Source organism: Silene latifolia, chromosome X (assembly GCF_048544455.1).
Source record: "Silene latifolia isolate original U9 population chromosome X, ASM4854445v1, whole genome shotgun sequence".
Lineage (NCBI taxonomy): Eukaryota > Viridiplantae > Streptophyta > Magnoliopsida > Caryophyllales > Caryophyllaceae > Silene > Silene latifolia.
Genome location: NC_133537.1, coordinates 133,188,125 through 133,202,976, shown reverse-complemented (window position 1 = coordinate 133,202,976; position 14,852 = coordinate 133,188,125). Strand labels below are relative to the sequence as shown.

Here is a 14,852-nt window from a genome sequence, read left to right as displayed (position 1 = left end):
ACTCTTGTTGATTCTTTTGCATTTGGAGGACCGCTTTTTGAACATCAAAACCTTGGTCATTTTGTTGATTGTATGGAGTTTGATTTTGGTAACCTTGGTTTTGGTTGTAAAAGGGTCTTTGATTTTGGTTTCTCATGGGAGGTGGGGTGTATGTTGGTTGAGGGTTTTGAACATTTTGGCTTTTGTATGAAAGATTTGGATGGAATTTGGTGTTTTCATTGTAATAGTTTGAATAAGGGGTACCACTCTTGTATGCTTGGAAAGCATTCACTTGTTCATTTGTTCCCCTACATTCACTTTCGTCATGTCCCAAAGTTCCACAATTCTCACATATCCCACTTGGGATTGATGAAGATGCCGTCATGGCATTAACATGATGCTTTGGTGATTTTGAGGCTTCTTCAAGTCTAGCCATAGCTTTTTCAAACTTCAAATTAATGGTATCAATGTGAGCACTAAGTTGAGCACCCAATTGAGTAATGGAGTCCACTTCATGCTTTCCTCCTCTAGTAGCCTTGCGAGGTCTATTATATTGTGAGTTATGGACCGCCATTTCCTCAATTTTGTTCCAAGTTTGATTGTCATCAACTTCGGTGAACATTCCATTTGATCCCATGTTGAGAATGTTCCTTGAATCTTCATAAAGACCGTTCCAAAATTGTTGTACCAAGAACCACTCGCTAAGTCCATGATGAGGACATGAGCGACAAATTCCCTTGAATCGCTCCCAAGCTTCATACAAAGATTCTTCATCCCTTTGCTTAAAGCCCGTAATTTGAGCTTTTAGCATGTTAGTCTTTTCCGGTGGATAGAACGTTTTGTAGAAAGCTAGAGCCAACTTTTTCCAAGAATCAATTCCGAGAGTAGCCTTATCAAGGCCTTTCAACCATTGTTTTGCGGTGCCAATTAGAGAAAAAGGAAATAGGACCCATCGAATTTGGTCTTGAGTTACACCGGTTTTAGAAATCGCATCACAATAGTCACAAAAAGTCTCCATATGAGAATGAGGGTCTTCACTAGGCATCCCCCCAAATTGGCTTCTTTCGACTAATTGAATAAATGCGGATTTGGCAATAAAATTTCCGGTTAGATGTTGTGGTGTGGGAGTACCATTGGGTAAGTTCTCCTCGGTGGGTACGTAATGTGATGAAAACTTAGGCATTGTGGGTTGATTTTGTGTTGGATTTTGTGTTGGGTTCTCCTCACCTTCTCTTGCAAAAGGGTTGATGAACTCAATAGTATTTGGTTGAATATCTACAACCTCACCAATACCTCTCAAAGTTCTCCTAGCAAGTCTTCTATTGGTTGTCAAAGTCCTTTCAATTTCGCGATCAAAGGGTAACAAGTCACCTTGTGACCTTCTAGACATGTAAAATATCAAACAGCTCGAAAATAATTAGAACAAACCTTGAGGAGTTTTACTTCCCCAAGGCAAAGAAAGACACAACTAATAACAATGTAAGAAAATCTAAATCAAGTTAACATCGTCCCCGGCAACGGCGCCATTTTTGGTCGGTGTGATTCCCTCGTGGGGTTTAGTTTTTCAGTACTTGTCGTTAGGAGCACCTAGACCAAAACACAATTTATAACTTCACAAACAACTCTACAATTAGTAAAGAGGTAAGTAAAGGTCGGATCCCAAGGGACGGGAATTGAGATGAGATTTCTATTGCAACTAGCGGTGTCTAAGGGTGTCACAATTGGGGTTTGATGTAGAAGATCACTAAACTAAATAGCAATGAAAGTAAACAAGCAAGATGAATTAAAAGGGATGTAAACAATTGATAAAAGGCACTAGGGTGTCATGGGGTGATAGGGGATTCATGGGAATTGATCATACAAACATATTCTCAAGTTATAAGCAAGCAATTATTGTCGTGATGGATCGAGTTGGTTTATATCTTACAATCCTAGGAAAGTTTGGGTCCCGGAGCCGAATCGATTAGATTGTACAACACCTACAAGTCGACTTAATCTTCCCTACTCAACAATATGCATGGTCTAATTAGACTCGAGTTAGTTTATGTCTTACAAGTCTCATTGAAAAGATAGGTGATGGGTAAAAATGCAAGGATTCATAGGCTTACATTTCATCAAACATAACATGTGCATAAGTTGAGATCACAACAAGCAAGAAAATAAACTATGAAAGCATATTAATTTAAGCATGAATCATTCCCCATGTTGGTTTCCCCTAATTACCCATTAACCCTAGCTATGGAAACTACTCACTCATTATCATGTTGAACATGCTAGCAAGGTTGTCAATCATACCAACAAAGTGAAACATGATGAATAAATGAAAGTGATTAACAATAATTAAAGAGGGATTAAGAGAATTATACCTACTAATGATTCCAATAATAAAGCAAAGAATAAAAGAAGTACTTGAATGCTTGATTGAGAGGTTGTCAATCTCCCAATAATAACCCAAATAATCTTCAATTACCCAAAATAAAGGATGAACAAGAGAGAGATTAAGGAAATAAAACTTGTATTAAAACTTGATTAAATGTTGATTACAAGATTAAGGAAAGATTTGATTGATATTAACTACTCTAAAGATTGCTAAGAAGAACATCCTCTTCTAATTAGACTAATGGGGTATTTATAGTGGGGATTAGGTGCATGAATTAGGGTTAACTAAGGGCTTAAATGACGATTAAGTCCCTTGTTGAGGAATCGCCGGTCTCTTTAGGGAGACTCCGGTCAATAGAAAAAGATGTGCATCCTTCCTTGAAGCTTGAAGAAGACGAAATGGGACTGTCTGGGAATCCGGGCGTCTTTAGCACGGGACGGGCGGATTTGGCAGCTTCTGGACGGGCGTCCAGAAGGGAAATACGGGCGTCTTTGGGTGGTTTTGCCCAGGCGTCCAGCTGAGGAAGACGCACGGGTTGTGGGTGAGGGACGGGCGTCTTCTGGGGAAGACGCACGGATTGTCAGGCAGTTTCTTTCCTTCTTCTTTTCTTCCTTTTTCTTCATAAAATCCTTGAGGATTTCCTCGGGGATGCAAGGATCGTTTCTCATCATTGCCCATCTACTATGGTATGTATAAAGGCCTTCTAATCTTGTCTCTCCTTGATGCTTGGTCATTGAATTCAATCAATTTAGTCTCATTTTGCCATGAAAATGCAAGGTTTGCACTCCTTTCCTACCAAGGACACAAAACCTCAAAGAATATGCAAAACAAAGAACTAAAGACAATAAATGACCCAAATATGCACTAAAAAGCATGGGAACAAGGCTAATTCGGGGACTAAATATGCTCTAATTATGGTCACATCAAAAGCGCTTTTAGACAAATTCTTAACGTGTTTTTTAAGCTCGAGATAATTTACCTCTTCATCATCATCTTCGTCTGATTCTCCGAGAAAGCAATAATTTGATTGAGAGTTTGTGCTTTCATCATCGCTGTCTGATAAGGTCAAGACTAACGCTGTTGAGACAAAGGTTAACAACTTCGTCGTCTTCAGATTCCTCGTCATCTTCTGAGTCAAGGTCTCCCCAACACGAAGCCATCATAACCTGTTTGAATTCTCTTTTTGTCTTTTCACGTTTTGTCTTGTCCTTGATCTTCTCCCATGTAGGACAATCCTTGATCATGTGACCAGATTCTCCACACTTGAAGCAGCCTCTGTTTACGAAAGATGACTTTGATTCAGTAACCTTTTTGTTGGATGACTTGTTGTTGTTGTAGGATGATTTTGTTTGTTTGTTTCGAAATATCTTATTTTTGAAACGGCGTGCAAACAGAACAGTTTCATCCTCTAGTTCAGAGTCAACTTCTTCGCTCTTTAAGGCCATACTCTTATTACGGCTTGGTTCAGCGTCATCTTTGTTAATAGTAATTTCATGGGCCATAAGAGAACCGATGAGTTCTTGATAGGATAGGTTTTCAAGATCTCGTGATTCCTCCATTGCAGTGACTTTAGCACGCCACTTCTTAGTCAGGCTCCTAAGAACCTTTCTGGCAATGTCCTCAGTACTGAATTTCCTACCTAGGTTTTTCAGTTCGTTTATGATGCTTGAAAACCTTGCTGACATACTATCTAAGGACTCATTAGGCTCCATAATGAATAGCTCATATTTTTGCATAAGCAAATCTATTCGGTGCTTCCTAACAATGGAAGTACCTTCATAAGCTAGTTCAAGCCCATCCCATATCTCCTTGGCCGTAGAGCATGAAGAAAACCGATCAAACTCTGTAGAAGTCATTCCGTTTTGCAGTAGACTTATTGCTTTGGAGTTCTTTTCGGCCTTCTTGTAGTCGGCCTCGACATAGTCCTCTTCTTTCTTTTCATAGGTAGTGCCTTCCTCGGATGCTACAAGAATTTTGTGCGGTCCGTTTTGGATAATCCTCCAGCACTCCCAATCGTGACCTTTCACATAGTGAGTCATCGTGTTTTTCCATAATCCATAATTCTTCCCATCAAAGACAGGACACTTGAGATATTTGGAATCCATTTATCACGTGATAGGCAGCGGAATATAAAACGATAAGATAAATGAAAAACAAGATAGATCAGCCTCTTTGCGGTTAGGCAATCAAGAGCACGAGGCTCTGATACCAATTGAAGAGTCTATCGATCCGAAATACTCAAGAGGGGGGATGAATTGAGGATTTAAAACTTTTGAAAGCTTTTTCGATTGTATGAATGTAATTGATTATTAAAAGTTTATTGATTAAACATTAACTAATCAACTAATGAATGTAAATGAAATAAACAAACAAATGAAAGAACGAGGAGACACACGGTTTTTGAAGTGGTTCAGTTTCACAAGTCGAAACCTACGTCCACTATTCTCGATTAATAAATTTAGTACCTTTCTACGGATTACAAATTTACTAACCCAACTCGTACAAACTAACTCTAGCTGTAACTCAATGAGTACCGTTAAATACTCGAGTGACTAACTTACTCTAATAAGAAAGCACTAATGATTCTAACAAAGGTTCACGTTAATGAACAAGTTAAGAGATCAACTAAGCACTATTATATTATAACGATAAAAATAAGAACGAGTATACGAATTTAAAACACACGACCTTTCAAAATAACAAATCGGTATTTCTGCTTGAAAACACACGGTTTTCGTTGTAAAATTAAAATCAATTTTTATGCTTAAGGGCTCTACTTTAAATGTTGTAAATAGCAAAGTATTTATAGGAAAGAAAGAGCAAGGCAATTCGGTTTATAGAAACCCTAATTGGCCGAATAGAGGAGATATGTTAACAAATCATATCTTCTATTATCTCTTTCCTAAAAGCCTTAAAAGATAATAAAGAATATTCCAAAAGATAGAATATAATCTATTCAATTATTATCTTTACTATAAATTCTAAGATATGATAAGATTTCCTAAAACAAGTATATCTTTTATCATAAACAAATATATTAAGTAAGATATATAAGATATGTAAAGATATTATTATAGAATAAAATCTTTATCAAATATACCCTAGGTAACACGAGATGTCACGTCTCATAAGCCTCGTGACTCGTGTAAACCCTAGCTCAATATATGGGTTTAGAATTTAGGTTTTAGGAGAGGCTTTGTTAAAACCCTAATCAGTAGCATAGTCTAACTCATAAGTTGACCCATCAAAACCACTGATCAACGCTTCACATAAAGTCAAACTCCGCACTAAACCAGGCTTAATTAAATATATACTTTTATCAAAACATCTTAAAATAAATGTTAAACAATTTTCAAAACAATTTTTGAAACATTATAAGTCGTGTATAATAAACTCAGCATCTCAATGTTATAGTAGGAGAGCTATAACATTGAGCTCTTTTACTAGTAATGTTATAGCTGCAAAGCTATAACTTTACCAATTCAAGAAACTCATTCTTGGTTATCATTACGAGATAATCACCTATACTATTCTAATCTTCACGGAGATCTTCGAGTATAGGCTACGTCATCATCCAAGCTTGATTAATCTTTAGACGGACTTCGTCTTCATATAACTCTTGAATGAATCTTTACACCGTTTGAATAGGAACTTGAGCGGGGGCTTGAGCACTTCATGCTATCATCACAATATTCTTAGTTACTTGTTTGTAATAAGTTGATTCTAAAACACTTAAACAAACAATTACATGCAACAAGTATATAAAATATAAAACACCTTGACATCATCAAAACATAAACATATAAGCTATATGGTTCAACACTACCCTTGCTTAACCTAATGATGTACTACTATATATACTCCATTTGTAATAATCAAGAAAACAAGCCCTCTTAGTAGGAAGTTTTCTTATATTAAATCAATCTCTCTTAGATTAGATTAGGAGTAGATTAGAATAGATTAATCTCAATCATTGCACAAAATTACACATTAATCTTTCCTTAATTATTGTTCAAGTTTATTATTGAGTAATTCAAGTTTATTATTGGGTAATTGAAGATTATTGGGTTATTATTCGAGAATTGACAACTCTTCATCAATCAATCAAGTTTTCTTCTATTATTCTTTCCTTTTCATTTGTTTATCTCAAGTTTGGTATAATTCCTTTACTCTTTACTCTTTATTGTTTATTTCTTCACTCTCTTGTCATGTTTATACTTGTTGCAATGATTAACATCATTAATGACATGTTTCCCACGATAATAAGTGAGTAGTATTTTAGCTAGGATTAATGGGGAATTAGGGGAAACAAACATGGGGATTGATACATGCTTAATCTAATATGTCTTTATAATTAATTTGCTTGCTTGTTTTGATTTCAACTTATGCACATGTTATGTTTGATGAAATACGAGCCTATGAATCCTTGCATTTTTACCCATCACCTATCTCTTCAATGAGGCTTGTAAGACATAAACCAACTCGAGCCTCATTAGACCATGCACAAAGTTGAATAGGAGGAGACTAAGTCGACTTGTAGGTGTTGTACAATCTAATCGATTCGGCTCCGGGACCTAAATCTTTCTAGGGATTGTAAGATATACACTAACTCGATCCCATCACAACAACAATCGCTTGCTTATAACTTGAGAATATGTTTGTATGATCAACTCCCATAAATCCCCTATGAACCTATGATATCCTAGCACTTTTAGTCATTTGTTTACATCTCCCCTTTTATTGCTTGTTCTACTTTATTGCTTGCATTAGTTAGACTCGCCAACTACAACCCAAATCAATTGTGACACTAGCATAAATTGAGATAGATAGACTTAGAACCCAAAGCACACCGTCCCATGGATCGACCTCGACTTAACCACTAGCTAGTTGTTTGTTGAGAATATAAATGTGTTTGATTGGGAGACACGACGACAATCTCTTCCATCAAGAGAGACACTGTCGAGAAGAAACGCAACAACAGTTGCGCCTTCTGGAACAGTCACAGCACTTGTTGCGCCTCTTGCAGAGGCTGCTTAGCTGATGTTGCTCTTCTTCTTCTTCCTCGTATTTCTCCTCTGTTTCATTCGAATGCTTGTTTCTTCTTCTTTATTCCTTTCAAGTTTTCTTTTGTTTATTTACAAATTTATTTTACAAAATACTTTTAAAATCTAATCCCACCTAAATCTCTGGTAATTCGATATTTGCGGGTTTTCGTCATTAAATTCGAACCCGGATTCAAGAGGCCTGATTTGTTCATATCAAGTTCCTCGAATTCGTCTTTGATACATGTTTTTGATTTTGTTGTTCTTCTTTATCTTTTCAAATCTCATCTCTAATCTGAAGTTTGTACATAAACCCGTTTTCCGACATTATATAATAATTAACTTATGATAATTCGTTTTAATTCGTTTTTCTTGCTTTACGACGATCTCTTATGCATATAATACGGTTAAATCACTCATATTCGAGATATGTTTCCCTAATCAACCTTAATCAACCAATGAACCATAACGATTAACGAGTCTGACTTTCACGGTTAGAACCCAACTCAAGAACAATCGCATGAACTGATGGGCCTCTTCTAAGAGACGCAGCAGATGTTGCGCCTGTTCTGAGGTGGCTTCTGCCTCTGAACTCATCTTATTTTGACGTAGATTTTATAATTAGGTTTTAACCGACTATTATCCTTATTATCACTGCTAATTCGACCTATTTTTATATTTCTCACATTCTTTCTATTTATTTTATTTCAAATCCTTTTTTTAAGCATACTCGTGAAGTAGATTCAATTGTTCTTTGTAATTCGATTGTCACTACTTTGTGTCTTGACATGACGCGAACTATTCGAACGGTTCCAATTTTCCATAAAAATTGGTGGCGACTCCACAAATGCAGGCTTGTCAAACCTTTCACCGGTTTCAATGCTTTTAAAATCGGCAACGGCCCATGACGTGCCTCGGCCCTCGCGCTGGAGTTCCGTGGGAGAAGTGTCGCCGCCTCAAAATAAACGCGCGGGTGCGCGCGGTGCGGGTGGCTGTGTCCACACTTCGACAGACGATGTCATGAATGGTGGAGCTAGTGTGAGATGGGGCCCATTTAAACCTCCCACTGGTAACCCTCAACTAGGCAGCAACAAGAGCAATTGTATGCAGGAAGCTCCTTTGAAATCTCATATGTCGGAGGAACCTCAAAACGGCCAAAACCCAATGATTCAAAAGACATCATCAATCCCAAAACACCATAGCGTTAATACAAAGGCCACTACATCTAACAAACGCAACCCATCCAGACCTCATAATGGATTTATTAGTGTTTCCCCTAGTAATATCAATGAAAGCTCACTACTTAAAACCACAAAACCTGCACCTATTTGGAGATATCCTGTAACTGGAGCATCAAACAAAAAGATTTCAGTCATGGGACAGCAGAGATCATCGCTCGACAAAGATTTTGAAAAAGGGAACGCATCCAAGGAACATGGGCCAATGATGCTTCACAAACAGGCACATATGTCAAAGTGTTCTCTACCTCCAGTGGCTCGTTATTCTCAGACTCATTCTCAAACTTGTGATCTTGGGCTCAATCGTCATAACAAAATTTCCAACAACCATTCTAATGATGTAGAAGTGGGCCCAAAGGATGAAGAATCACCCATTTGGAGAAATCTTGTAACCGGAGCATCAAACAGGAAGATTTCAGTAATGGGACAGCAGAGATCATCACTCCACAAAGATTTTTAAAAAGGGAACGCATCCAAGGAACATGGGTCAATGATGCTTTACAAACAGGCACGTATGTCAAAGTGTTCTCTACCTCCATCGGCTCGTTATTCTCAGACTTGTGATCTTGGGCTCAATCGTCATAACAAAATTTCCAACAACCATTCTAATGATGTAGAAGTGGGCCCAAACGACTAAGAATCACCCATTTGGAGAAATCATTTAACCGGAGCATCAAACAGGAAGATTTCAGTAGTGGGACAACAGAGATCCTCGCTCGACAAGGATTTTGAAAAAGGGAACCCATCCATGGAACCGGATCCCAAGATGCTTCACAAAAGGCAGTCTACTGCCTCCCCATCAATTGATATCCAGTCCTTTTTTAGCCCTCGGACACATGATGCTTCTCTGCCTCCATGCACTCATAATAACAAGGCACATTTGTCAAGGTATTCTCTTCCTTCATCCACTTATTATTCTCAAACACGTGATCTCAGACCTAATCATCAAAACAATCAAAACAGAACTCCCAACAATCTCTTTAATGATGTGGAAGTGATTCCAAAGGATCAAGAATCACCAAATGCACCCAAAGAGACTTTCAATTTAGAGAATGGTGAACCAAGAAGATCCAATAATGTCCAGGAATCGTTCAACCCCAGGCGTCGTAATCCAATGCCTGATTGGCCAGATGAAGTAGAATTTGACGAGGAGGAGGATGTTCTAACAATTGGTAAGGTTCTCCAGATTTTAGGTTGGTTTTTATAAATACTACCTTCGAGTCAATACTTTCAGTTTGCGTTTTATTTTGATACTTTTTGTATGCATTTTTTTGTAGATGCTGAAGGAAATTACGATTTCGTCAGTAACTTAATCCATCCTCATTATGTTTGTCATGTTAACGGCGTGAAGTACTTTGTCACTTTTAATGAGTTTTATCAACCGCTGAAAAAAGGGGGGCATATTCTTGTTAGATTTATTAGGGATGTTGCAAAACATGAAAAGTTTTGTCCAATTAGAGAAACAAATTGGCATCATGTTAAAGGACACTTCAAAGTTGAGATTGTTAAGCTGATTCGAGTAACCATTTATCCTAATCTATAAAGTTTGATCTATTTTTACGAATTGGTTAGTGCAGGTTAAAATTCAATGTTCTTTACTATAATGTCTTTATTTATTTATTTTCTTCCAAGGCCCGTTTTGTTATATCCGATGGTGATTTCTATGACCAAGGAATTCTGAAGCGCACGGGTAAAAGCTTGAGACAATATCGACATTCCTTAAAGAAGAAGCTTTTTAAACCTACGAGATTGACGAAAGAACAGATATACCAATCTGCACCTTCCGGACATCCTCTTGACAGTTGGATCGATTTGGTTGATTATTAGTATTCCGGAAAGGGAAAGGTATATACCAAAGAACGGTGACATAATGGTGTACTTAGTCGCATATGTGCCTGATGTTGAATTATTTATGATTTTAATTTGGATGCAGAGGTATTCAGATTATGGAAAAGAAGCATGTGCACTTCAAAATCATGTTCATACAATCGAGGCTAAAAGCTATGCGAATATACGAGCTTCTTTTGTATGATTTCATCTAATTTTAAACGTCTATAAATTATATTTGCTGGTATAATTAGCCATATCATTTTGTTTATTTTGTGTTTCAGGAGGAGAAAAATAATAGGGAACCAAGTGTATTGAAAATGTTTAGGAGTACTCATCAAAACAAAGACGAAACGTTTGTCAAAGACACATTAACTGGAGACCTTTTGGTAAACTTAAAAACTTGTGATGTTTCTTGATCTATCTTCTTTGTAAATGTTGCTATAATGAGCTCTATACGTTTTATTTTGTCGCATGCAGGACGATGTAGACGCTAATGTTCAGACAAAAATTGATATCTATTCAAGTACAAAGTCTCGTGTACAAATTGAGAATGAAGCTTTTAACAAGCTAATGTATGAGGGAGACATCCCCAAACGTCCCGTTGATTATGGATTTGGTGTGAAACAAAGTGATGTATTTGGCGTTCCTGGTATATTAAGGAAAGAGAAGTTCCATAATGGCGAAAATGACAGGTTAAAATTATAAAATATGGACAAGAAAGTGGCTAATTTGACCGAGATAAATGAAATGAAGGGCTGATTAAGCAAAATCAAGATATAATGAAGATACATAATACGAATAAAGACTTGCTGAAGAAAGTGCTGGAGTTCTAAGTACCGGAACACGATCAACTCAGGTCTTAAACCTTGCAAATAACATCTTAGATGCAACCAATAGACAAGTACTTTTTTACTTCGATGTCCTATCACCATGTGTTTATCTAAATGTGAAGTCCGCTGCTACTGGGTAGAGGGCCATGGTGCTACAACTGAAGTTTCACTACTTTGGACACTTGATGAATGGTTATATATGGCCCTTTGTTAATGTAAAAACGCATGTGCAGCCAACCTAAGTTTTGAAACGAAGGTACTGGGGTCATGGCTTGATTTGATTGTCCAACCAATCTTTGTATCTATTAATTTGGGATCATGGCTTGATTTGCTATAAAATAATGTTATAAGTGCATAATTTACATAGTTTTACCCCTTAGATTAGCTCAATTTTACATGTCATTTAGCACTTATCATACTGTTTTGAGCTAATATTTGTTATTCTAGTTGCAATTGCTTGTTTCCACATGTTTTGTAGGAGTTTAAGCTTTTAGGAGCTAAAATCCAACAAAGATGCAAGCTAGAGTGCAAAAGCTAAGCAAGAGCAAGTATTGGACTAAGTGTATGCAGTTGCATGGGTTTTTGCATGAAGATTTAATGGATTGAAGTAAGAATTACAAATGAAGTCAAATGCAAAGTCAAGCCCAAAATGAAAGTCCAAATTAAGGTGGAAGCTTTGGATGCTAAGATTAAGAAGCATTATCGGGTGATTAAAGGAGCATTAAAACATGAACATTGGATTCCTTGAGCATTAAACCAAGAATTGAAGAGAAAGAACTCGGATCATTACGTTCCCGATCGGGGTTGAACGGTCCATGGGTGTGTTCAATGCTCCATCAAATGCATACGTTTCCCTTATGATCTCCTATAAATAGAGGCCTCGAGGGGCGACTTTCACACAACCTATACACATATTTTTCCATCTAAAATTCTCTCTATATATTAGTAGTAGCTTAGCTTAGATTAATTTAGATTACCTTAGTTTGTTTACATTTTCCTTAGGCGTTTCAATTTATAATACAATTTCCATTCAAGTCATATTCAATTTATATTTCAAGTATTGTTCTTCCAAGTTCCATTTCCATTGCCATTGCAAGGTATTCCTATTTATATTTTCATTATGTTCATCATTTCATTTGTCATTAGTTTAGTTTGCATTTACATTATGCTAGAGTAGTTTACCTTGTCTAGGGAATGAAGGGAGCCATGCATAAAAAGTATTTGTAACATGATAAATTAGGATGTTGTAGTAATCACATAATTGTTTCCATCACACGTTTGTATGGTCATGTTTAATCTTTGTTTAAAGGCCTTATTCATTGATTAAGTTTGTTAATTCGTTCTATAAGTCGAGATGCACGGAATCGGATTAGACTAAGCATGTGAAGTAGGACGACCTAGTCATAAACGAGAGTTTCTCTAGGACCCGGTCTATGGTTGACACTAATATCGTGAGGTGGGTGTCTCTAAGCCTAAAAAATTAACGATTTATCAATTCTTATGTTTAATTTGAGCATTTACATAATTTTCATGTGTGACCCGATCTCCCTAGACTATTTCTTTATCATTATTGTTTTCTTCCATCATCCAAACCAACCAATCATACGATAACCAACCTTGATAAATTTCACTCCATAACAACTAATTAACAACTCCCGTCTCCTTGTGGTTCGACCCCTACGTACTACATTCATTTATTTTGCTAGGGTATAAATATTATCTTTGCATAGGTGTGCGATAGGCTATCATAATGCATTTGACAGCATATTTGGGTATTTTACTACACTAATGTTTAGAAGAAAATGAGTCACTGACTTAACATTAACTAAGTCATTCTATAAAGGTGGTGTCCTCGTACATGGTATGATAAATACACATTTCATTTACATTTAGTTTATTTGGTAACTGTGATTATTTTAATCATTCAGCTGTTTATGGTGTGTGTCTAGCTGTCTGGTGGTGGTGATGATAAATAATGATGGTATAATTGTTGATGGTATCTACTATCTAGAGACACTTTTTGACTAACCATTATTGTGTTACAATGGTTGTGTTGGTGTGTCTGTTATAGTATATGATAGAACTGTTGAATGTGACGGCTTTTTTTGTAATTGAAGAGTTGAATGAAATCTCTAACCACCGATTAGCTTTTAAAACCATTGTTAGTGAAACACAATGTAAAATGTTGTTATTTTCACGAGGTTCTCCCCGGTATAAAATATTGAATTGATCAGTTTACTTGTTACTAGTAAACCTGATACTAAATCAACGCGCTCTTTTGAAATTTGTAGGTTTCAGATGGTTAAATCGTGGCTGAATGATGAGACGAAATTCTAATCCGCTACAACTATCATGTGGAGTTAATTTATCAAGAGATTTTTTGTTCCAGCTATTGCCAGCTGAAAACTTTAGTTTTATTTAATATGTATTTTGGATTAAGTTCATGTACTGTACACTCTTTCTATTTTAATTTGATATGGTAAAATAATATAATGATCTGATTGTACTTCTGGCAGCCAGAAACATGTTACATATATATTATTATCTAGTTTTCTAAGTTATTAATTATGAGATTTTGTTACAATTTGATCTCATTCGACAATGTAAGAACTTTTATATATGTCTTATTAATTGTATGTACGTTTTCGTAATTGATTCTTACAATAGTATGTTATTGAGAAAAGCTAAAAGCTGACGCTTAAAAGCGCCAAGATTATATAATTTTTGACGACGTGTTATGCCATAAAAGTGACACTTAAAAGCGTACTTTCTATTACTGACGCTTAAAGGCATCATAATTGGTGACACAAAAAAAAACGTCAAAAAATACCGACGGCCAAAATTTTGACGCTTTTAAGAAGCGTCGAGAAAATAATTATCGACGCTTTTTTGCGTCGAGAGTTGGCCTTATAAGCGTCGAAAATGTAAGGGATTTGTTGTAGTGGGTGAGGGTTACCTGTTGCGATGGGTAACCTGGCAGGGCTACACACTTAGGTGTGTAGCCGGTTATTGATTACTAATGGAGTTGGAGAATGATACTACAATTGGTTGGTTGTATTGATTGTGTTGTGAATTCTTATCTTGATTATACATTTGACTGACCCCGTTTATTGTTTTCAAAACTATGGTGATCCATTCGGGGATTGTGAGCAATTGATTGAGCAGGTATAGCTATGGATAGCTTGCGGGTTTGGATGGAGGTCGAGTCATCAACGTTCGCTTAGTTAGCTTCCGCTGACTTTTATACTTTAGTATTTTTTGTTGTAAACAGTTTTGGCTAAACTTTCATTTGTACCTTTGTTATACATTTCGTTATCTTTTAATAAACGTTCTTTGATGGTCTTTTTTAATTACTTCGCCTTGGAAAACCAAGATGGTAGTATCTTGATATGCTAAGGTGGTCATGGTAAGGCACCTTGGTGTATATGGGTGTTACAAAGTGGTATCAGGGCGACGATTTTGGAACCTAAAACCAATGAACAATATGAACATAGGGTGTCTAACTAAAATGAACCCGGGTAGAAGTTGTTTGAAGCTACCACAAAGGCTTGGG

General features: G+C 36.6%; 1 non-coding gene across 1 annotated transcript; it reads left to right on the top strand.

Moving 5' to 3' along the window:
* Window positions 1-683: 683 nt before the first annotated feature.
* On the top strand, window positions 684-790 carry LOC141624008 (small nucleolar RNA R71). Its single transcript, XR_012533820.1, has one exon. It is a non-coding gene; the product is annotated as a small nucleolar RNA R71 (small nucleolar RNA).
* The last annotated feature ends 14,062 nt before the right edge of the window (window positions 791-14,852 follow it).